Below are 23868 nucleotides of genomic sequence, written 5' to 3' on the forward strand. Positions count from 1 at the left end.
AAGAATTGTATCCTATATTATTTCCTTGTTATCCTATAAGCTCTACTAAGTCTTTGAAAAAACTCACTTTATCTTAATGCTTTTATTGTGTTAATAATGTTTAACCATAGATTCCACTCCCATTGCACTGAGAGCTAAGATGCATGACATACATCTTCAGGAAATGCTTAGAAGTCTCCAGATGAATAAAAACTTTATGTGTCAAAATTTCTGAATATTCCTCTGGGTTTCCTGAAATGTTGTGGCATCTTGCATGGCAATTGCTATGAGTTTTGCATGTCACCTTATAATAATCTTCACCAAATGACTGGAGACTTGACTCCAAATAGCACTCTCCTTTAGCCTCTTCTGAATATTTCACCCAGAGTTGTCAGCCATAACAACAATAAAAGTAAACTGACTTATCCCTATGGTGCATATTTTTAGTAAATTCCAGTAACATAACGACAAGAACATTCTTTAAACTCTAAGGTCCTTCCTTTTTATGCTTTATGGGTTCTGTTATTGATTTGTTTATATTCCATTTTCTTGTTAATGGTTTAGAAATACAATGTATAATACCTAACACACTATTATCGTATTTAACTGCTTTTTTTTTTTTTTTTTTTTTGTAGCAATATCTGTAGGGATTTCCTAAGAGCAAGATGGGAATGCAAGTAGTTTATCTTCAGCAGTGGTAAAGATGGATATTTACTAGAGTAAATAAATGGACAGACAAGGAAACTAAAATGTTAAGATAAACTAGGGTTTAAGCCATTGCTTCAGACAGGCTATAAACGTGTTATTATGGATTTGCTACAGAAACAAAAGCAAACTGTTGCTTCTAATTTTTTCTTGACTTAATCACCCACAAGTTTAGTAAGCTGTGTACCTAAATGGGAGGCAGATTTTACAATTTTGGGATAACAGTTTATATATCCCTTTGTATGTCTTTTGCAACTGAAAATATAGATCTGTCATTTTAATTGGGCTTCAGGCAGATGCAAATTCTTACTTTCTTTACAAATTGATTTTTTTTAAGAACCGGGTGGAACAGTCACCATCATTGCATGGATGCATTTTCAATTACTCAAGGATTTATAATATTAAAGGGCTGTAATATGTCTTATTTATCTTTTCATCCTTCACTGGTCCAACCATAGTGCCTTAACCAAAGTTCAGGGAATTTAATTGAATGTTCAGAGATGATTGTCCCTGTTTGCTCAGTTCTAAGATGCATGTATTTTCATATTTCAACACTGAATTAACTATAATTATGATAAGTTTTTCATCAAAGTATGTTAATAAATCAATTGTATTTTCAGATTGATAATATCTCAAAATTGGAGAAGTATGAAATCTGGAAGGATAAAAATTCTCTCAATTTATTCTTTCAGACATCACTCTACAACCGCAGGACCAAGTTGGGACATTTCTCCTTTACAGTCAACAGCATTAATATTTAGTGAGCCCTTTCCACCTGCCAGACACTGGACCAGATTTGTTCTTGATTGAGAATTTTCTTCTCTGCAATTGGAATATTGGGATGCCTAGGAATTTGGGGTTTTGGTTGCAGTTCGTTTTTTTTTTTTTTTTTTTTTTAGATTAAAAAAAATAACCCCTTATGGGAGCAAATTTGGTGTATCTCTCTGTGTGTGTGTGTGTGTGTGTGTGTGTGTTTTAAGAAAAAGAACATTCTCCAGAATTAGCATGCACTGAACCATTCTATGGCAGACCTCTTTGACCCTTGATTTTTGATAGTCATTCTAGATTCTCCAGGGTTTCCCAGGTGTCACTAGTGATACAGAGCACACTGCCAGTGCAGGAGACCTAAGAGACATAAGAGATATCGTCCAGTCAGCAAGATTGCCTGGAGGAGGCATGGCAACCCACTCCAATATATTTGCCTGGAGAATCTCATGGACAGAGGAGACTGGCGGGCTACCATCCATAGGGTCACAAAGAGTCAGACAAGACTGAAGCGACTTAGCACACATGCACACTGGATTCTTTGGTGATTTACCGCAGTGGTTTTCCAAACTGTGTGCCAAGCTCAGCCAGATAGCACTCACTCTGAGGCTTCAGTGACAAGGGCAGGTCTCACTGCACAGCTGAGAGTCAAGCACTCCTGGAGCTGGATAAAGGAAGGCTCCTGCATTTTAGATTCAGAGGACTGCCCATCTACAGCTCTGAGTCCTGGGCTTGTGGTGTCCTGTGCTGCCTCAGATAGGAAGCCACCAACAGCCTTGAAAGTGTTGTTTAAAGCATCTGCTTAGATACATTGGTACTTATCTTTCCTTACCCACCACTTTTATATTATCGATATTCTCTTAGTTCCTGGTAAACCTATATTAAGTGTTAAAAGAAGCAAGAAGTAGAAAGTAAAATGATATGCACCTATCAAAAGGATGGGCCTGATTCCCTCACCAAGTTGTGATTCCACCATGATGATGCACTTGTAAGTTACTTCTGTCCAATCAAGCGGCTGTGGTTGGAACTACAGCTCTATGATTTACCAGCTCTGACCATAGCAAGTTATTCCATTGCTCAACATCCTTGCATCTCAGTTTTAACATAGAATACTGAGCAACACTTTTTTTCACAGAGTCATTGTAAAGACCATAGAAGATGAAGAAGAGGACGCAAAGTGTTTCACAAGACTGATGCATAGCACATGCTTGATAAATAAACCACATGTAGTTCCTATTTTTATTCTTGTGTTTTAGCTGATTGATTTCTTTCTACCAAGTGTCTTGTCAGTAAGTTGCTGTCCAAAAAGAGCTCTAATTAAAAACAACTCAGCCAACAGGAGAGTGATTTTCTTTAGCTGATTGCAAGAATTAAGTTGTCACAAATCTCTCTATATTCACACAGAGATAATGAGAGTATGTAAATTAAGCATTCAATTTATAATTTAATACAATTTATCAAAAAAGCCACCCTGGCACAAATACTAAGTGATATTCAAATGATTAGTTTACAGCCTAATTAGAGATTTTATAAGTCATTTCCTATTTTTGAGTTTTGCCTCTGCCTGAAATTCTCTTACTTCTATCTCTATTCCTCCATCCATTATTATGCACAATCACTCACTTATACACAAGTCACACATAATTAATTTACTCATTCATTCATATATCCTTTTAAATATTATTAGATTATGTGACTTTTTCCTCTCCAGTAATGCTTTTATTTATTCTTTAATTTTATAAAAGAATGTCCTAATTTTCAGTTTGTGGTCTGATGTTTAGCCTTTTATATTTACTACAAAATTTTGCTTATGCAGTGTTTGTATTGCAATGTTGCTTGCATTCAAGGAAATTAAAATTGAAAAGATATTTACATGTCGTAAGTGCAGTACTACTTAACAGATACCTTAACTGCGGTGTAACTGAAATCTAAGGTTTGCAGGGTTCCCTCTCCTACCTATTCTTGCTGGCTTTTAAGTGCTCTTTATTTTTCCTCTGTATGAAACGTCCTTTTGAAGACATGCTACTTTGCTCTCCTTGGATATAACTTGAGATAGCAAGAAGTCTTACTCAGATGTGAGCAGCTGATCAATGGATCTATAATATGTTCTTTTTGAGAATATTTCCCAAATAAGTCAAAAGATGAATTTTGGCTTAATATTAGGAAAATGGCATAAAATGCTAAATTTAACTAGAATAGATTTTTTTAAGGTGGTACAAGTTCCTTTTAATCAACAGGTCTAAGTAGGGCTTGGAGTATTGTTCATCAGGGGTACCGAAGGTAAATTTGAGAGAATGATTAAATTGACAACAGCTGTAGCTAAGGCTGAGCAAAGGACCATAAACAAGGCTGAGGGCTGAAGAATTGATGCTTTTGAACTGTGGTGTTGGAGAAGACTCTTGAGAGTCCCTTGGACTGCAAGGAGATCTAACCAGTCCATCCTAAAGGAGATCAGTCCTGGGTGTTCATTGGAAGGACTGATGCTGAAGCTAAAACTCCAATACTTTGGTCACCTGATTCGAAGAGCTGACTCATTAGAAAAGACCCTGATGCTGGGAAAGATTGAGGGCAGGAGGACAAGGGGACGACAGGATGACAAGGTTGGATGGCATCACTGATTCAATGAACATGAGTTTGAGCAGGCTTCAGGAGATGATGAAGGACAGGGAAGCCTGGTATGCTGCGGTCCATGGGGTCGCAAAGAGTCCGACACAACTGAGTGACTGAACAACAGCAACAGCTAAGGCACCTGCTTTCTCAGATATTTTGTTGTTTCAAATATGCCCATTATGGAAAACTAGTCAGTCGAGAATCTGATTAGAAAAAGATCTAGATCTCCAGATATATATTAAGTTGTGATCAGAAATAAGAAGAAAACATTTTAAGTTGGAAGTAGCAAGGAGCTTGACCTTTGTCCAAGCTGGGATGCAAGTAGTGAATACAGGAGACGACAGCCCCAGGTCAAGGTCAGGACGGCTCAAGACAGGGGAAGCTAATGATCTAGTTTATGTCAACTGCACTCACTGCCCCAAGGAAACAACAGCAGGCATACCAACCTGAGACACTACAAAGAACTGCCTTCGAGTTTGTTTTACCCTGAAGTACAAATCAGAGACGAAAGGAGTGAAATATTTTGAACTGAAAATGAATGAATCTTTGTTTTTCTTTCTTTTTGTTTAAGAGAAATATTATGGATTTCCTCATGCTTGTCAAATAATCTGCTTCATTATTCTTTTCCTGAGTGCAACGTACTTTGAGATTCTCTTGCATTTGATCATCACTCTTTAAGGTGAAATTTGATCATTCATTCATTGGGATGATGTTCGTTGCTCTCCGACAATGTGCCAAGCACACCTCTAGATGGTGGGGATAAAAAGATAAATTGGACATGGTCTCTGACTTCCAGAACCAACCTCTCAGACTGATGAGTTAGTCATGTAAAAAAAAAATGAACAGCATAGCAATACAGCATGATAAGTGCTATAATTGAACTATAAAGAAAAATGGAACTTCTAAGGAACCAATTCTTCACCAATAAGCTATTTTTTAAGAAAAAATGTTACTCAAAATAGATATTTAAATTACCTGACTTGCTGAAGAAGTTCTGAGGCCAGGGAATATAAAACCATCTTATATTGCTGGAAGCCCAAACTGTTTATTGTTATGATGCTTTTATAGAATCACCTTCCCATTATAGTAGTGACTTCATTAGAGTAAAAGAAATCAAACCTACTTGAGGTTAAATTGAGTTTGTTTTCTATAATAATTCATAATTATTAGTTACTATTTTTCCAGCTACATGAAATGAAACTAACTTGTGTGTGATTCTTAAGCACTCTCTATTGGATGTGTCTCTTTAATAACTTGCTAAAGATGCTGTAAAATTGTTTTCAAGTGGAAAGACCTCTTCCAAAATTCAAGGGCTATAATTTCCAAATTTCTAAAATTGAGGATAGTAAGAAATAAGAAAAGTCTTGGCAGTGTTATTGAAGCAATACAAGAAGAAAAATAAAGAAACTTAAAGATAAAAATCAATTAAGGATATTTTTAGAATCCATAGATTTAGTAACTTTAAAGGAATCACTAGCATTTAATATTTTAAAAGCAAATTAAGAACTGACATCTCAAATAGTCAGCTTCTGGGTACATGATCATAGGTCGAACTGACAAAATACTGCTTTGGTTTCTAATGAAGATTACATAGTTTGTTGTCTTTTTTGGTCCCTTTTATTAATTTAAAACATGCAGAGTCAACTCATGACAGTTAGGACTCAATTTATGACAGTCGTCACTGATTTAGAGTTTTCATATTAAAAGTTTCAGTATCCACTTAACTTACTTTGAAAGCTTTCTGAATGATGTTGATGTTTCTGCAACTTGTTTGAGTCATTAAAACTCAGAGTAAACACCAAGATGATTTATGCAAACAAAGGAAAACATTTTCTTAATGACACCCCCAAACCTTATCAGTTGAAATTGTGTTTAAGATTAAATAATGGGTGTTTTATTTAGATTAATTAGCAAGAAGATCACAGTAGTCAATAGGTAACTGAAAGACACCATCTGCTCCCTTTTCCAATTGTGTCTGTGAGCTTTGCATTGGTGTACCAGGGAACGTGGGAGAATTAATTAGGCAGCAAATGAAATCTTCTCACAGATGGCACCCATTTGCTTCTTGCAAACACATACAAGCAAATGTGTGTGCTTTTGCTTTGATCTTGTTTGCCTCCTTGAAAGTTTTGAAGGATCAGTGTAATCTGACCATGAGTTGCTAATTTGGAAAAAGTAGGAAAAAAGAAGAAATGTAGAAAAAGAACACAGAGCTTAGCATTGACAGAAAATGCCCGATTGGAAGTAACAACATGAGATCTTCACAAAGGCTTGAAGAGTTTATATCAAGCAGCTTGTCTTCAATCTCAAGATTGCTGTTGCCTGCCTTTCCTTTTCACTGGATGCTTTTAGTACAGTGAGAATTGTGTACACTAAGTTCTCTACTCTCTTTGCATATCAATACAGAGATCTGATTTGCTTCATAAAAGTTGTCTTCAAAGGTTGTGGTGATTTAATTTAGAAAACTCATCTTTAAATGTAGGTCTAGATGTTTGTGAATCACTGAAGAAAATAATAAGACCTGAACTTAGTTTGATTTTAGATGATGCTTCTTCAAAGGCACAAGCCTGTGGTTTAAAGAAAAAAAGTGTTTTTCTATCAATTATCCCCATTGGGAAAACACTGTCACCTGATCATCTTTCTCTTTCTCTCATTTCCCCATCAATCTTCTGGAAATAGTTCTCTAAATTCTCCTGTTCAACTCACACTATCTCAGTTATTCCTTAACCTACTAAAACTGGGCTTGGGGCCACCCTACTCTGTTGAACTACTGTTTCAAAAGTCATGAATGATTTCTTAAACTTTATTTCTATTTTTTTTTTAACTTTATGATTTCTTAAACTTTAAATGCCATGATTTCCCTCAGTAGCATTTTACCATGGTTCTCTTAGTCTTTCACTAACTTTAAGACATTACTGTCTTCTACTGTGTATTTCAACCAACCCCGCTGGCCTTTCTGCGTTTCTATTGGTTCTACTTCTTTCAAAAGGTCCTTTGATGTACATACTTCATAGGAATGTTATCACTTGTCCCATAAAAGGCAGAATTTTAAAGATGTCCTCCAATTCCCATCTTCTGATAATTCAATCAAATATTTTTCTACATACTGCTGTAAAGAGCGGAGAAGGCAATGGCACCCCACTCCAGTACTCTTGCCTGGAAAATCCCATGGATGGAGGAGCCTGGTAGGCTGCAGTCCATGGGGTCGCTGAGGGTCAGACACCACTGAGCAACTTCACTTTCACTTTTCACCTTCATGCATTGGAGAAGGAAATGGCGACCCACTCCAGTGTTCTTGCCTGGAGAATCCCAGGGACGAGGGAGCCTGGTGGGCTGCCGTCTATGGGGTCACACAGAGTGGGACACGACTGAAGCGACTTAGCAGCAGCAGCAGCTGTAAAGAGAGTTTGTAGATGTAAGGTCACTAAATATAATAAAATAGATCCTCCTGGACTATATGGGTGAGACTGATATAATTGCATAAACTCTTAAAAATGGAAGATTTATTTAGAGAGACATGATGCAAGGGAGATGCAGTGCTTCAGGGGAAGTCAGACAGATCCCAACCGAGATTCCACATGTCATCTCTTGCCTTGAGATCTAGGGGTTCAAGACCTTTAGGAGTTGGAGAATCCCCTGACTCTCAGACAAAAAGAAAGAGAGACCTCAGTCTTACAATGGTTAGGAACTGGATTCTACTAACAATGAATGAGCTGAGAAATGGATTCTTTCCAGAATCTCTCTCTCAATAAAAACCCAGAGTATCAACAAACCAATTTCCACCTTGTACAAACCAGAACCCATCCGGACTTCTGATCTTTGGTGCTATAAGGTAATACATCTGTGCTGTTTTGTCACTAATTTGGTGGTGACTTGTTATGGCAGCAATAGAAATGTAATAGTTCTGCTTGGCTTGAGATGTGTACTCCCTGACTTTATTTCCTTATATTAACACCAATGACCCCACATCTGTATCTCCATCTTCTCTGCTCTAGTGAGTTTCACAAATACATGTGCAATCTCTACTTGAATGTCCTGCAGACACCTCAAACTCACTGGGTTCTAAAATAACAAATATCTTTTTTGTTCCACAATTTATGCTTCATCTGATATTTCCCCTCTAGATCAAGGTACCACCATCCACCATCTTGTGGGCCATTCTCTATCCCAAACTACTTATCACAACCTTCATCCAGCTGAGGGGTCACCATTCAGGCACCCCTCAACATGTATTTAGGTGCTGTGGTTACAGATAGACCAGATCCTTGCTTTAATAGGTCTTCTGTCTAATGGAGAATGAAGTCACAAAAACATGTAAAGTACTTTCAAATATTATAATTGCTGAAAATATTTTTTTCATAATGTAAAGTAACTAAAGGAGCAAACTTTTATTGCTAAATTCTGACCAAAAATAAGAAAGAGACAATCATTCAAAAATAAGGTGGTGGAGGGAGGGGAAGGGGAAATAAGGAGGAAAACTTATTTCAGTCAGGAAAATCCAAAAGTCCAAAGCCATTGAAGCAGAAAAAGCTTAGCAAGTTTGAGGGAAGGAAGAAATCTATGTATTTAGAGAGAAGAAAGCAAGAACAATGGCGTGAGATGACATGAATTTGGAAAGATAACTTTAAGTGAAATATTCAGAGCTACATAAGTCACAGTCTTGAGAAAATTGTTTCCCCAGAGCTAAACAGGAAGCAAGTAAATATTTTTAGCAGAGTAGTAACATGATCTGATCTACATTTTCAGAAAGGTGGAGAATGTATCACAGAAGATAAAAAAGGGGAGGGGCAAATCCAAGGGCAACAACATTCATTCATTCAGTAAATGAACTTGTGGAGGACCTATTGTATTCTAGCCACCTTTTCCAGGCTTTTTGGCCCTAGAATGGTGATACTGATGCTAGAGGGAACTGTAAGGACATAAGATATGTTTTGAAGTTTGAACGGTCAGAATTGTAAGAAGGATCAAAATGAAAGGGAGAGAAAAGAAGGAAGGAAGGGAGGGAGGGAGGAAAAAAAGGAATAAGTGACTTCTGGGTTCTTGGCTTGAGCAACTGAGTAAATGGTGCTGTCTTTCTATTGGCTAAAGACACAGAATTAAGCTAGAGGCCATAACAAGGAATTAAGGACTCTGTTCTGTATATAACAAATGTGAGATGCATATCCAGCCGCTAAATTTAAATTTTAGTAGTCTAATCCTTAACCAAGAAGTCAGAGTGGATGAAGTAAAATGGGAATATTCAGCATAAAATGGGTTTTAAAGCACTGGACTAGAGGCTCTTATCTAAATACGCCATGCCTTAATTCTACTTCTGAAATGTTCATGACATTGTCTTCTTCTACATTTTCCTCACCACCTGGGCCTGCCTTACTTTAGGCCCTCAGCAAAGCTTCCAAGACTGCCTCCATTACTATCAAACTTCATTGATTTTTTTTTTCCTTAAAAGCATGAGATAGATTGTGGCTGCCAGTAGCAAGACAGGAAAACTCATGAAAATTATGTGAATGTATATGATCACTGAGGAGGGCAAGGCAACCCACTCCAGTATTCTTGCCTGGAGACTCCCATAGAGAGAGGAGCCTGGTGGGCTACAGTCCATGGGGTCACAAAGAGTCAGACATGACTGAACAACTAAGCACACACATCCCTCTGCCATGAGAATGTCATGACCCAGATAGATTCTTTTCCAGCCCTGATTCCACAGTGAAAGGGATTGATGGAATAGAGCAGCATCTATCCCACAGAAACCCAGCTCATATGCAAGATTCAAAGCTTAATTAGAACTTAGATTTGTTATTGCAGCATAATTTAGCAAACCTACTTTTCCCAAAAAACTTTCCTGTTTGGTTGAGGGTAAAACAAATTTCAATTTAAAATTTAATAAATAATAAAAACACAAAACAAATGTCAAGAACTTGGCAGTAATCAGTGGCACGTTGATCTTCATTAATGTAAATAAACTGTGGTGGTTTAGTTACTAAGTCATGTCTGACTCTTGTGACCCCATGGACTATAGACTTCTAGGCTCCTCTGACCATGGGATTCTCCAGGCAAGAATAGGAAAGTGGGTTGCCATTTTCTTCTCCAGGGGATTTTCCTGACCAAGGACCTGAACCCAGGTCTCCTGCGTTGCAAGCAGAATCTTTACCAACTGAGCTACAAGGGAAGTTTTGTTCAATTCTTGGCTTAGATCTCCTGACACTTTCCTGAGTTGAGTGGATGTAACTTTTGCACTGACCTTTAGCAAACCACCACTCAAAAGAGTATATGGGAAGGCAGTACATAAACCAAAATCCAACAAATCAGATAATTAAAAAACTAAAATGATTCTAAATTCTGATGATTAGATTAAATATTTCTTGAAATTTACTGATTGGGTCAAGATGCAAATATTTTTGAAACATTGTGGTATTTCCAGGAAATTTTAATCATTTATGTATGAAATGTGCAAAGCTTATTTATTTCATTTAGTAGAAGCTTTGTGGACAATTTTATGATTTTGACCATCCTGTAGGCCTATTGATTGTTCATATAGTCAGGTCACTATTTTTGATATGGTGAAGTCTTCCACTAAGACTAGCATCTTCGTTATTGAACAATATTAGTTCAGTTGATTTCATGATTATATTTTTAAAATTAGTATCAGATTACCAAAGCACCATTCTCACAGTATTTTTTTACTAAGATAAGCATACATTTTCCACAGTTGAGGTCACTTGACTTATTTTTGTTTTTAATTATACAGAGCATTTATTCCTTACATAGCTGTGTTGGCTGAACTTTAATCCATAAAATTCTTGCAGACTATTACATATCCAGACTACATCTAATAAAATTGTCTTTGGTAAAATTTTTCTCTATGCATTTTCAAAAATTAAATATTACTGTTTAAAAGATCTAAAAAAAAAGAATACACACATGGCTTCCCTGGTAGCTCAGTGATACAGAATATACCTGCTAATGCAAAAGACATGGGTTTGATCCCTGGGTCAGGAAGATCCCCTGGAGAAGGAAGTGTCATTCCACTCCAGTATTCTTGCCTAGGAAAACCTGGTGGGCTACAGTCCATGGGGTCAAAAAGAGTTGGACACAACTTAGTGACTGAACAATATACAGACACGCGTGCTCATGTTCAATCGTGTCTGACTCTTTGTAGCTATAGTCCATAGGGTTGCAAAGACTTGGATACAACTGAGTGACCAAGCACTGCACAGGTATACACATACATGTGCACATATATGCACATATGTGTGTTGTATCTTTAGCATTTCTTCACGTGTTCAGGACCTGAACTCAGCAGTGCATCTGAAGCAAGGTCATTCAGGAAGGGATGTTCCCATCCCTTCCAGGGTTGTGCTTGGTGGCGTCTTGTAGCTAGAACACTGGGAGCAAGCCATGGACCCAAGGGAACTAGTCCTCCACCTCAGATTTCTCCGCCACCTGCCCCATTTCCCCAGAGCACTGAAACTTTGATTTTGGTCAGTAGTTGGGTTCCCTTGTAAAAAATGTAACACTTCTGAAAACTTTGGCCATCTTAGCTCAAGTCCTGCCTAGTCAATGCCAAAGCCCTCTCCCTGGAACCAAGTCCTGCTCTATTCCTATTGGATCAGCTTCTGTTCAAAATCTTGTTGATAAGTCTCTTTTGTTTATGCTGACTTCAAGAGATATGAAAGTCAAAACAGACTGAATATGTGATACCACTCATCGCATTCCTGAAAGATTTTAAAACTTCACAACAAGCTCATTGATGTGTGCCATTTTCTTCTTCTCTCCCACTTCTTCCATGTCTCACGAAGTAGTAAGTATTGTGGACAAAATATGAAAGGTGTAAATAATGCTCATATTTTTTAACTGCAGGAACTAATTTTTATGAGAGGAGCACTATAAATAAAATAGCCTTTAATAATTCCACCAAAGGCAGAAATATATCCCTTATAATTTCTTAGTGATATTGCATCCCAACATCATTAACACTCTCTTAAATGAGGCATACACTAAATCATGTTTTCAATATTCTTCTTCAATACCATCCTAGATGCAATGGTTTAAAAAAAAAAAACCTAAAATTCCTAGGGCAATGCTTTGAAACATTGTAGATTGTAATGTGACTATTTAATTAAGGTCATTGACCAGTTAATTATCAAGAATATTTTTTCCATTTGATCTAATGGCTGCTCAATATTCTTTCTCATTTCATCACTGAACTTGTTTCATCAATTAATCCCTGTTATTGGAGTATGAAGAATAAATCTGATCAATTCAAGTTAGGTTTTGAAAACTGAATAACATGTCAATCCACTTTTTAAAATCACACTCATGTAGAGTACTGTAGCAATTTACAAAGTCCAGTAAAGAATATCTAATAAATTAGAATTTGGTAAATTGCATCAGAGTTTACCAAGAAAAATAAAGATTTTCTGAGTATCATGTTTTAAAATAAATGCCTTATAATAGAGCTACCTAGAGGAGACTGAGTGACATATATTTAGAAAATAAATAGTTGTAAGTTTTAAAATATCATAAGTAGTGCAAAACAGTAATAGACACTTATACCATAATGCCATTAAAACATGTTCTCTAATGTCCTCCTTGATATCTGGGGTCAATTTTTAGACACACATAGCTCCATGGGAGAAGGCAATGGCACCCCACTCCAGTACTCTTGCCTGGAAAATCCCATGAATGGAGGAGCCTGGTGGGCTGCCGTCCATGGGGTCGCACAGAGTCGGACACGACTGAAGCGACTTAGCAGCAGCAGCTCCATGGGAAATTTGCACTATCATTTGCCTTGGATTATTGTCCAAACAATGTCTCGTGTAATATTCCATTCTTTTGATGCCTCTGTCTCTTTCTCCCTCTCTCTATGCTACATTCCCTCTCCTTCTATCTTTTCAACTCAGAAAAAAAAACATAGCTAAAATCGTGTGGTATACTTTTAAGAACTTGTAACCAGTTGTATGATTTCAACGTTATTTTAAAAATTTTATAGCTAGGGAAAGAATACTAATTCCCTCTTTATCACCAGATTAAGAAAAAGTAAAAAATAACCCTGACAATACCACTTCTGCCATTTTCTTTATATTAGCATTTTAAAGCTCGTTTATCTATATTTTCATATTCCAATTTGAAATACCATCACAACAGGGCAGACACTGAGTACCCATATTAGAAACAAATAAACAGATTAAATTATATTCCTTAAATCTACTGAGAATTCTTTCCAAACCATATTAATGAAAAGACAATATGCAGCTGCTTACATTGGTATTCTTATCTTTTCCTCCATGATGGTAACATGTATAGTTTGCTTATTTACTATTGCATTGAGCGCAGAGCTTGGCATATATAAGCGCTCAATAAATAAGTTGCTTGGATGATGACTAAGTAAATATAATCTACTGATCAGTTTTTATATTATATTAATGCATCACATGTGTTGAGATTATATAAGCTTCTAGCCATTGTCTCCTTCAACAGACTTTAAGGAGGCTCCTGGAATGTAAGAAGCACATTTTATTTATCATTTTTAAAAGATATTTTGATGTGGGCCATTTTGAAAGTCTTAACGAATTTGTTACAGCATTACTTTTGCTTTAGGTTCTGGTTTTTTGGCCTAGAGACAGGTCAGATCTTAGCTCCCGACCAGAGGTGGACCTCGCACTCCCTACATTGGAAAGCAAAATCTTAACCACCCGATCACCAGGGAAGTCCCAGGAAGCACATTTTATTTTTCTTTGTATTCTAAATGCCATGTACCTAGGAAATACACAATAACCATTGGTTAAATAAATGGTGATTTTCAACACACATAACTGACCAAATGATAACAGACATTCATACAACAGCAGACATCACAGTACAAAGTGAGACTAACAAGCTTGTGCATCCTGAGGCTTCACGTGCTATCTGAATGCATGTCCATGTGTTATGCGTGTGTACTGATGCGCCTTAATACACTGATATTTTAATGGATGAGCACGTGAGCCAACATAGGTACTACTTTGTTCTTTCATTTGTTTGATAAATGAGCAAGTTAAAATCAAAACTACTTACTTGAATAGGTTTCATCATGATCCTGAAAAAATGAAATAATACAATGTTTTAGCACACTGTGACATTGTACACCCTGAAAACAAACAAACAAAACCCACAAACCGTATGTGCCTGTCCCCTTGCAACAGCCTTTTTTAAGGAGAGGTGATGTTAACTTATCTTTGCAATTCCAGTTCCAGGTTTTGTGTAACCATGTATTCTACAAATAAACATTAGAGATATAAAACATATTGTGATAGAGAAAGGCTTTCCATAGGTAGTCAATTTAATGATGGATTGAGCACTGGAAAGTACAACGTTATGTTTTTCATGTTGACAAAATGTAAGACCTATTTGGTAAAGAACAAAATTGACATTCAGTGATTTGTGAATGGGTTTAGCTAATGCTATGGTAGCATTATTATAATAGTAAATATTTGTAAGCAACTGAAGTAACCAACATCATATCTTGATTACAAATAAGCTATATAATCCATATAATTAAATATAATTTTATATAAGTGAAAATATTGTTATAAATATATGTTTTGATATGTTGATTAGTATAAAAATGCCACCTATAAAACTATACCATATAATCTTTTTGCTTCCAAGTACATAGCAACAAAAACATATATAAGAACATACACAAAATTATTAAATAGTAATTGTGCTCAGTCCTATCTGACTCTTTGTGACCCCATGAACCGGGACAGCCAGGCTCCTCTGTCTTTGGGATTTTACAGGCAAGAATATTGGAGTAGAGTGCTGCTCCAGGGGATCTTTCCGACCTAGGGATTGAATCTGTATCTCTTGGGTCTTCTACATTACCAGGGGAATTCTTTACCACTAGCTCTACTTGGGAAGCCCTTAAATAGTAATTACCTCTGATTGATTATCTGTTTTTTTAATATTTCCAAAATTAGCATGTTTTTGTATGTGATTAAATGCAAGTATTTTAGAGATAAAATGCAATTTTTTTAGAGCAGATTTGAAGTATCCTGAAAAAGACATGGAGTAAAATTAAAAACCATCCCTAATGTAACTACCCAAAATAAACATAATGTGTCATACACATACCTCCAATCTTTCTACTGTTAAATAGTGAAATAATACATTATCCCGGATTATATCTACTTTATAAACATTTGTCTCAAATAATGTCCCAAAGTATAAGACTTATTAAAAACATGATTTTTACTGGCTACATAGTATTTTTACATCATTTTATAAACCCTTAAGTAACTCTGCTGCTAAGTCGCTTCAGTCATGTCCGACTCTGTGCAACCCCATAGACGGCAGCCCACCAGGCTCCGCTGTCCCTGGGATTCTCCAGGCAAGAACACTGGAGTGGGTTGCCATTCTAGGGTTAGATATTTTCATTGCTTCCAGGTTTTCACTACCATTAAAAAATATTAAAATGGCTAGAAACGTGTGTCCCAATGTTCATTGCAGCACTATTTGCAACAGCCAAGACATGGAAGCAACCTGAATATCTATCTACAGAATGGGTAAAGACAATTTAGTACATTTATACAATGGCATGTTACTCAGCCATCAAAAAGAATGAAATAATGTCATTTGCAGCCGCATAGATGAACCTGATTATCATACTAAGTGAAATTGGTCAGGAAAAGAAAGACAAATGCCAAATGATATCACTTTTATGTCGAATTTTTAAAAAATGATACAAATGAAATTGCGAACAAAACAGAAAGAGATTCACAGACTTAGACCATAAATTTATGGTTTGGGGGGGAAGGACAGAGGGGAGGTAGAGATTGGGAGTTTTCTATTCATTTATTTATTTTTACAGCAGGTCATTTTAAAAAGAACAGTGACATGTAAACACGGCTCTTTTTAAAATAGGCAACCAACAATGACCTACTGTAAAAATAAATAAATGAATAGAAAAATATTAAAATGAGACCCCTTATAATAATAGATGCTTTGTTGCTAATATAATCTCAAAATAAGTATCCAGACGGGGTTTTGTCAGCTCAAAGAATGAGGCTTTAGATTCTTATTAGCAATCACTCAACAGAACACCTGCTCTGCACAGCAAGAAGGAAACCTTCACCATGCTTTTTAATCTGCATTTTAAAAATCCTTAAAAGCATTTCTACGTAAATATACCTTAGCTTGACCTAAAAGAAAATAGGAACTTAGTGGGCCTTTCACCTATTTCAGAATCCCAATCCGCAACCACCATTAGAACTTTCTTAAGCATTTAGAATTTTTCCTAAGCCATGAAATTAAAAGATGCTTACTCCTTGGAAGAAAAGTTATGACCAACCTAGACAGCATCTTAAAATTACTTTGCCAACAAAGGTCCAATACCTTGGCCACCTGATGCGAAGAGCTGACTCATTTGAAAAGACCCTGATGCTGGGAAAGGTTGAAGGCAGAAGGAGAGGAGGACAACAGAGGATGACATGGTTGGATGGCATCACCAACTTGATGGACATAAGTTTGAGTAAACTCCAGGAGTTGGTGATGGACAGGGAGGCTTAGCGTGCTGCGGTTCATGGGGTTGCAAAGAGTCAGACACAATTGAGCAACTCAATTGAACTGAAGCATTTATCCAATAATTTTCCATGTAAATGATGCCGTTGTTTATATTAAGTAGATGTGAATGTGCACATGTGTGTATATGTGCATATATGTTTAGACATACAGACCCACACAAACATGTATACTGTTACATATGTCTGCGTGCATGTCTGTCTTTTTTACAGAGGAAATCATGTTACCTCTTATTCTGAACTTTCCTCTCAGTTAATAATAGTATTGCCTCTCTATCAGCATGGAATCTACCTCATTCTTTGAATGACTTTTAAATGTCACTTAGCATTTTAATCTTTTTTATGCTACAAAGTATTTCATGGTATGGATGTACATTATTTAACAGTTTCTTATTTATGAACATTTAGGATTCTTCTAGAAATTATTTTTAATACATATAAGAAAATACACAAAAAAGGAAGCAAATTTAATTTTGCTTGAATTGGCGAAGGAATATGTTCAGCTTTATTGGTCATTGAATTCTTTCATGTGTGCATTAATTGCCTCTTCTTGTATATTTCTACTTTTATTAGGCTATTAATCTTTTCCTTGATTTTATGAGTTCCGCCTATACTTGGAATAACTTTTTGACACATAGCTAAAATACATCTTGTCATTCCTTGTTTTTGTTTTTTAATGTCTATTTTAATTTTGTTCCCAACAATATTAATCTTTCCCATCAAGATTTTGGGGTTTTATTGCACATATAATATTTTCTCTACCCAAATTATGTTGTCTATATTTTCTTTAAGTTGTATTATAAATGACTTAAATAGTTAATTAAATTTGTTTGTAAAGCCACCTTTTTAAGTTTCCATATCATAATATGGCAAAAATTTAAATGGAAAAAAATGATAGATTTCATGTTATAAGAGACAACACAGAGACAGGGCCATTTCTCTGTTGTGTGTTGGGAAGAGTTGTTTTAATCTGCCCTTCATTGCTGATGTCAAAAAAAAAAGGTAGATGTAGTCATTGAAAGGGTCATGTAATTTTTAGCAGGGTAGCCTATAGTCATATCCAAATGCCAGCTGAAGTAATTACATTTCGCTTATAAGCAGTTGCCAGTATAATTTCAATTAGAATGGCACAAATGGACGGATAAAAACCAGAGGGTTTGAAACCTATTCAGGTCACTAGAAGATAAATGAGACATGTGACTGGAGATAAGCTCAGAGGTAGAATTAATTTTTAGGCTGTTTCTAATGACCAAAAGCCAATGACTTGTTACCAAGACAGATAGATATGAGAAATAAATAAGTAAGGGAAGGTGAGGAGAAGAAAAATGATATATTATACAAAATATAATGGGGGTTTCCCCAGTGACTCAGGTAAAGAATCCACATGCAATGCAGGGTACCTGGGTTCAATCCATGGATCAGGAAAATCCCCTGGAGCAGGGCATGGCAACCCACTCCAGGATTCTTGCCTGGACAATCTCATGGACAGAGGAGCTTAGCAGGCTGCAGTCCAGAGTCCCAAAGAGTCAGACATGACTGAAGCGACTCGGGATGCACACACATGCACAGAATGCAATAGCATAATTCACAAAGTCTATTTCATGCCAAACTCTATTCCAAGTTCTTTACACAGAAAGCCCATAAGAGCCCATGTTATTATTCTCATCAAACAGATGAGGAAAAGAGATACAGTAAGTGATCAGGAAGATGAAATGGTCACCCAGCTCACACAGTCATTTAGGGGCAGGGGTGGCATCTGATTCCAGATATTCGGACTTTAAGCTCTGTCACCCTCCGCTGAGATATACTTTCTTGAAAGTCTCATTTGTCCCCGTTCTGAACAGCATTCTCAGAAAGAAGCTCTTGACAGTTTGTTTTTAATTTCCCGATCTCCTCCTTGTTTACTGTTTTCCTTATTCAATAATTAAATGAGTTAATATTTATAAAGTACTTAAAACAATGCTTGGCACATAGTAAGCAGCATATAAATTTTATTAATGAATAAAATAAAGAAGCTCAATTATCTTTATTGAATGCTTATCGTGTTGCAGACACTCTGCCAGATACTGGAAATACAAAGTTGAACAAGGGATATAAAATCCCTGTTCCCTTTGACCAACAGTCAAATAGGGGGAAAAAAAAGACAAATTACAATTTCACAAATAATTTCATAACTCTTGTGGAAAGTGCATATACAGAACTATGATGTATCTTGAGAGCACCCAGGTTAAGAAGATCCTAAGGTTCTAACCATTGATCTGAGAACCAAGTGATGATAAGAAGGTAGGCAAAAGAAAGCTGGGGAGAGAGTCTTCTAGAAAAAGGGAAACTGAGGTGCAAAAGCCCTGAGGCAGAAAGGAGACCATCCAAGAAAGTTCAGTGCATGTTGAACAAAACCAAGGGGGAATATTTCAGGGGAGACCTCAGCTTCCCACAGGGTCTGCCTCTGCACACACCTCAGCTTTTATTTCAGCTCACCTCTCTGCAATACCCACTGCCTGGCATCGCTCACTCCATTTCTCACCAGCCCACCTTGCTCCGGCTCCTTCCTGGTGCACTAGGTTCTGACCACACCTTCTCTCCCTCTACATGTCGGGCATCCCAAGGTTCCATCTCGGCCCCTTTCCCTTACACAGTAGATGTGACCCAGGTGAGCTTAACTGGTGTTAATCCTTCGCTTCCATCTGTTTCCTGGTAACTCCCAAATCTGCACATACTTAATTTTCTGCACAAATTTAAGAAACTTCATATATCCAACTCCCTAATGTGTGGTGTCACCTGTGTGTCTCCTGAACATGTGCAAATCAGTGTGTTCAAAACTGAACTCCTTCAGCCTGTGCCGGGCTTTCTCCTCTCTGTTTTGGTTTTTAGTAAGTGGCACCACTGTTTATCAATTGCATAAGCCAAGCCAGGAGGACAAGGGGGTGATAGGGCATGAGATGGTTGGATGGCATCACCTACTCAACAGACATGAGTTTGTCAAGAAGATCCTAAGGTCTTCTTAGCTTTAGGATTAAGATCTGGGAGATGGTGGAGGACAGGGAGGCCTGGCATTTTGCAGTCCATGGGGTCACAAAGAGTCAAACATGACTTAGTGACTGAACAACAACAAAACCAAACACCTAGAAACCATCTCTCACTTTCTTTGTCTCCTGTATGGGTTATCAGTCACCAAACACCATTGCCTCTAATTTCTTCATATTCTCGGAACCTCCTAACTTCTGTCTATGCCCCTTAGTTCAAGTTCTCCTTTTTTTTTTTTTTTTTTTTTTGCCAGTACTGTGTATTGGCCATCTAAATTCTTTCCCTCTCACCTGCTTTGTCTCAATCTATCTCTCACATCGTTGCTGGAATGAACTTGCAGACCTGTGATAGGTTCACATATTTCCTCCCTCTTCAGAAACCCTTTGTGACTCCATTGACTGTAAAAGTCAATCAGGACATAAGGCCCCGTAAGAAGGTTCCATGTGAGGCTCTGTTTCCCTCTCTGGCCACTCTTCCTCTTTGTCGATTCTCATCTGGCACAAAATTTCACCTTGGTTCTAACCCAGTCGTGGCCTTCCTCCTGAAGCCTTTTGAAAGTGTTTCCCTCTGTCCTTTCTCTGAATGCTCCCTAGACTAACCTCTTCTGTCTCAGTAAAGCTGCTGCGATCCTGTCCTAGAGCAGGGCTTCCTTCTTCGCTTGAGGCACTGCATCTTTACTCTAGCAGGGCTGCCGTGATGATGCGTTGGGTCCTCGAGTGTTGATGACGACTCTGACCCAGATCCAGCAGTCCTGAAGTGACTCTACGTTTCCCTTCCACAGCGGACCAATGTAGGTGTTAACAGTTGTCCTTGGGGAAGGACTGAGAAATTGTGTTCACTTGCCATTGTGCTGCAAGATCAAGGATCCTTCTGGATACTACTCCAGCACCAGCTCCTCAGTGGGTTCTGAGTTGGAAACTATCTCATATACAGAAACTGGAAAGTGTGAAATATATGGAGCTAGCATTTCTAATATTTAAAAAAATCAGGTGCATTATTAACATTTTACAAATAAGAAAAGCAAGATGCAGTGAGCTTATGTAATCTGTCCATGTGATAAAGCAGATAGGCAGCGGCGCTGCTAGGAATCAGGTCTGCCTTCAGGGACAGTTCACTCTCCTCCCACCATTCAGTTCAGGCCCCATCTGAGCAACATAGTCTGACTCAAAAAATACCTTCACCTTTGGGATTTCATCCATATTCCCTAGAGATCTAAACCTGTTGCCTTGTATTAGTATATACAGACTGTTTTGGTTCAAACTCCTGCTTTATTCCTAATTCGTTTTCTATCTTATAGTAAATCATCTTTCTATAGATGTTTCACTTTTAAAATACCAATATCAACAGTGCCTATATAATAGAGTTGGGATGAAGACTCAATGAGCTAAAGTATATAAAGGACTTAACAAGATATGGGGCATGTAATAGCCTCATTAAATGTTAGCTACCATCAATGTCACCAAATTATTATTGAATTATTAAGCATTATTACTAATTAAGTAATATATGTAAAGCAATTACAATATCTGGAACAAAAACATTATCCATTGCTATATGATTTTAATATTAGTAATACCATTAATAATATACTTGTTTTTCCTGTTTGAGTGTGTTATTTTGGAAAAGTGAAGGGAGGGAGTTGGGGAGACTGGAAGAAATTGATCAAGAAGGCCTAATCTCCCTCTTTTTCAGTGAATAAATGGAACATCATTTCTGGGGGAAAAAAAAAAGAGAAATATATAATGCATGAAGATAGCTCCAGTCCTGCCAAGAGTTTTCAAAAAATGTTCATATTTGACAGTTCTCTAAGGTATACAGCCGGAGAAGGCAATGGCACCCCACTTCAGTACTCCTGCCTGGAAAATCCCATGGACGGAGGAGCCTGGTAGGCTACAGTCCATGGGGTCGCGAAGAGTCGGACACGACTAAGCGACTTGACTTTCACTTTTCACTTTCATGCATTGGAGAAGGAAATGGCAACCCACTCCAGTGTTCTTGCCTGGAGAATCCCAGGAATGGGGAAGCCTGGTGGGCTGCCGTCTATGGAGTCGCACAGAGTCGGACACGTCTGAAATGACTTAGCAGCAGCAAGGTATACAGCCCTTGGAGAAGGGAATGGCAACCCACTCTGGTATTCTTGCCTGGAGAATTCCATGGACACAGGAGCCTGGTGGGCTACAGCCCACAGGGTGGCAAACAGTTGGACACGACTGAGCAACAAACACACACACACAAAGTATACGACAGTTGTACATACATGGCCGAAACTTGAATATGTTTCTAAATACATATATATATATATATATATATTTCACACCTTCCAGGGTCTTAGCTGCTAGAAGAGCATCACTGCGCTGCTATGAAAACCCTTAACACTGCTCTCAGGGGTGGTCTCGAGTCTAGTGTCTGTGCACATTTGATTCAATCACCTTTGAGCTCATGCACCGTCCTTCACGTTCCCCCAGTTGGTAATAGCCCAACCCATCACCCCAATTCATTGATGGGAAAGCAAAATGATGCATCCACTTAAAAGACTGTTTGGTAATTTTTATGGTAGTAGTAAACACACACTTACCCAGAGTTGACCTAGCAAAGTCCCTGCTACATAGTCACTCAAGAGAAATTAAAACATATATCCACACAAGGCTGAACATTTACAACAGCTCTGCTAATAACTGCCAAACACTGGAAATGACCACAATGCCCATCAGGTGGTAAATGGATACATAATTGTCAGATCTCTGTCCAGTGGAAAACTACTCAGCAAAGAAGGAAAAACTACTGAGATATGGGACAGAAAGGATGCATCTCAAAGCATTATCTTCAGTAAAAGGATAACGACTGAATGATCCCTTTGTATATCATTGAGAAAAGACAAAACCACAGTGACAAAGCTCAGATGTGTGGTTGCCGGGGGCTGGGTGTTGAGGCAGGGGTTTTCTAACAAAGAGGCACAGGGAGATCTTGAAGGGGATGGATTTTGAGAACGGTTATATCTGTACACATTTGTCAAAATGCATTGGACTACATACTTCAAATAGATGGATTTTAATAAACCATAAACCTGACATTTAAAAAGCACAACAAAAGCATCCTTATATGAATCACAGTTAGAAAAAAAAGCATATAAAACTCTTTTTAACTGCAATTTGAATATGATGTTGGCACAGTACCATTTAATTACACCATCTTTTTGTGCTTCAACAATTTCATTCATTTGATACTATTGAATTTCTGTACGTACTATGGATATAAAAATCTACATAATTAGAAAGGAAACAAGACACTATAAAGACTCATGACTTAGACATACTGGTCTAGCAGGCTGTCTCTTGACAGTGTCCTGCTTGGATACCTGTGCCTTGTGAAGGATGAGACAGAGGAAGAAAAACCAGAGAAAAGAAGATGGAACTGACCTATTGACCATTCCCGACTCTCAGGATGTTTTCAAAATGAAAATCCCTTTGGTCTCTTTCTCTTCTTTCAAGTTGTCTTCCCATGCTAAGTTTTACTGCCTACGGATAGAAATTCAGGGAGGCCTATGATTTTTTTTGATTATGCTAGCATAACATTTTATGATCACTCTAAGTTGAAAAGTGTAATAAAAATTTATAATACCCAGTGTGATACACAAACCAATGCTCCAATTTTAATCTGGAGACAAAGTTTCAGATTGCAGCCATCTCTAGATTTGCCTCCTGCCCATCAGAGCTCCTCATGCACCTTCAGGGAAGGGATTCTCACTGACTTCTTTTTATCCACATCCACTTTCTTACCCATTTACCATTCAACGCACATCTAAATGTTATAGCTGATCCCTCCCTGGTGGGATCCTGTGGGGAAAATGAGGAAGAAGATGCAGTGCAAGTTTATTTGAGTCTCATCAGTGAATCAAAATGAAGCCAAATAAAAACAAGAATAAAATCCTCCTGTTACATGAGAACTCTCAGGTAGCTGGCCTGGTACCTAACTTGGTGCTGATCCTAAATCATTTCACATATTGTCAATTTCAGAAAAGTGTACCCTGTAACTACAATGGAAGGAGGCACTAGGCAACCACAGAAAAGATAAACATCTTTGTTTCCTGGCTAACACGAGGGACCATTGTCTTTTCTATCAAAGACAACTCTGTCTAATTTTATTACCCCTACCTCCTTTGCAAGGGCCTTCCCTGGTGGCTCAGATGGTTAAGAATCTGTATGCAGTGCAAGAAACCCTTGTTCGACCC

The 23868-nt window shown here is 37.6% G+C and overlaps 1 long non-coding RNA gene across 1 annotated transcript in view; it reads right to left on the minus strand.

Annotated features, from left to right (window-relative positions):
- Positions 1 to 23868, minus strand: part of LOC129621891 (uncharacterized) — a 53213-nt gene that overhangs the window by 23141 nt on the left and 6204 nt on the right. Inside the window, exon 3 of the long non-coding RNA XR_008699804.1 lies at positions 14113 to 14134. This is a non-coding gene — a long non-coding RNA (uncharacterized LOC129621891). The remainder of the gene's footprint in view (positions 1 to 14112; positions 14135 to 23868) is intronic.

This window comes from Bubalus kerabau, chromosome 10, assembly GCF_029407905.1.
Source record: "Bubalus kerabau isolate K-KA32 ecotype Philippines breed swamp buffalo chromosome 10, PCC_UOA_SB_1v2, whole genome shotgun sequence".
NCBI classification, from domain to species: domain Eukaryota; kingdom Metazoa; phylum Chordata; class Mammalia; order Artiodactyla; family Bovidae; genus Bubalus; species Bubalus kerabau.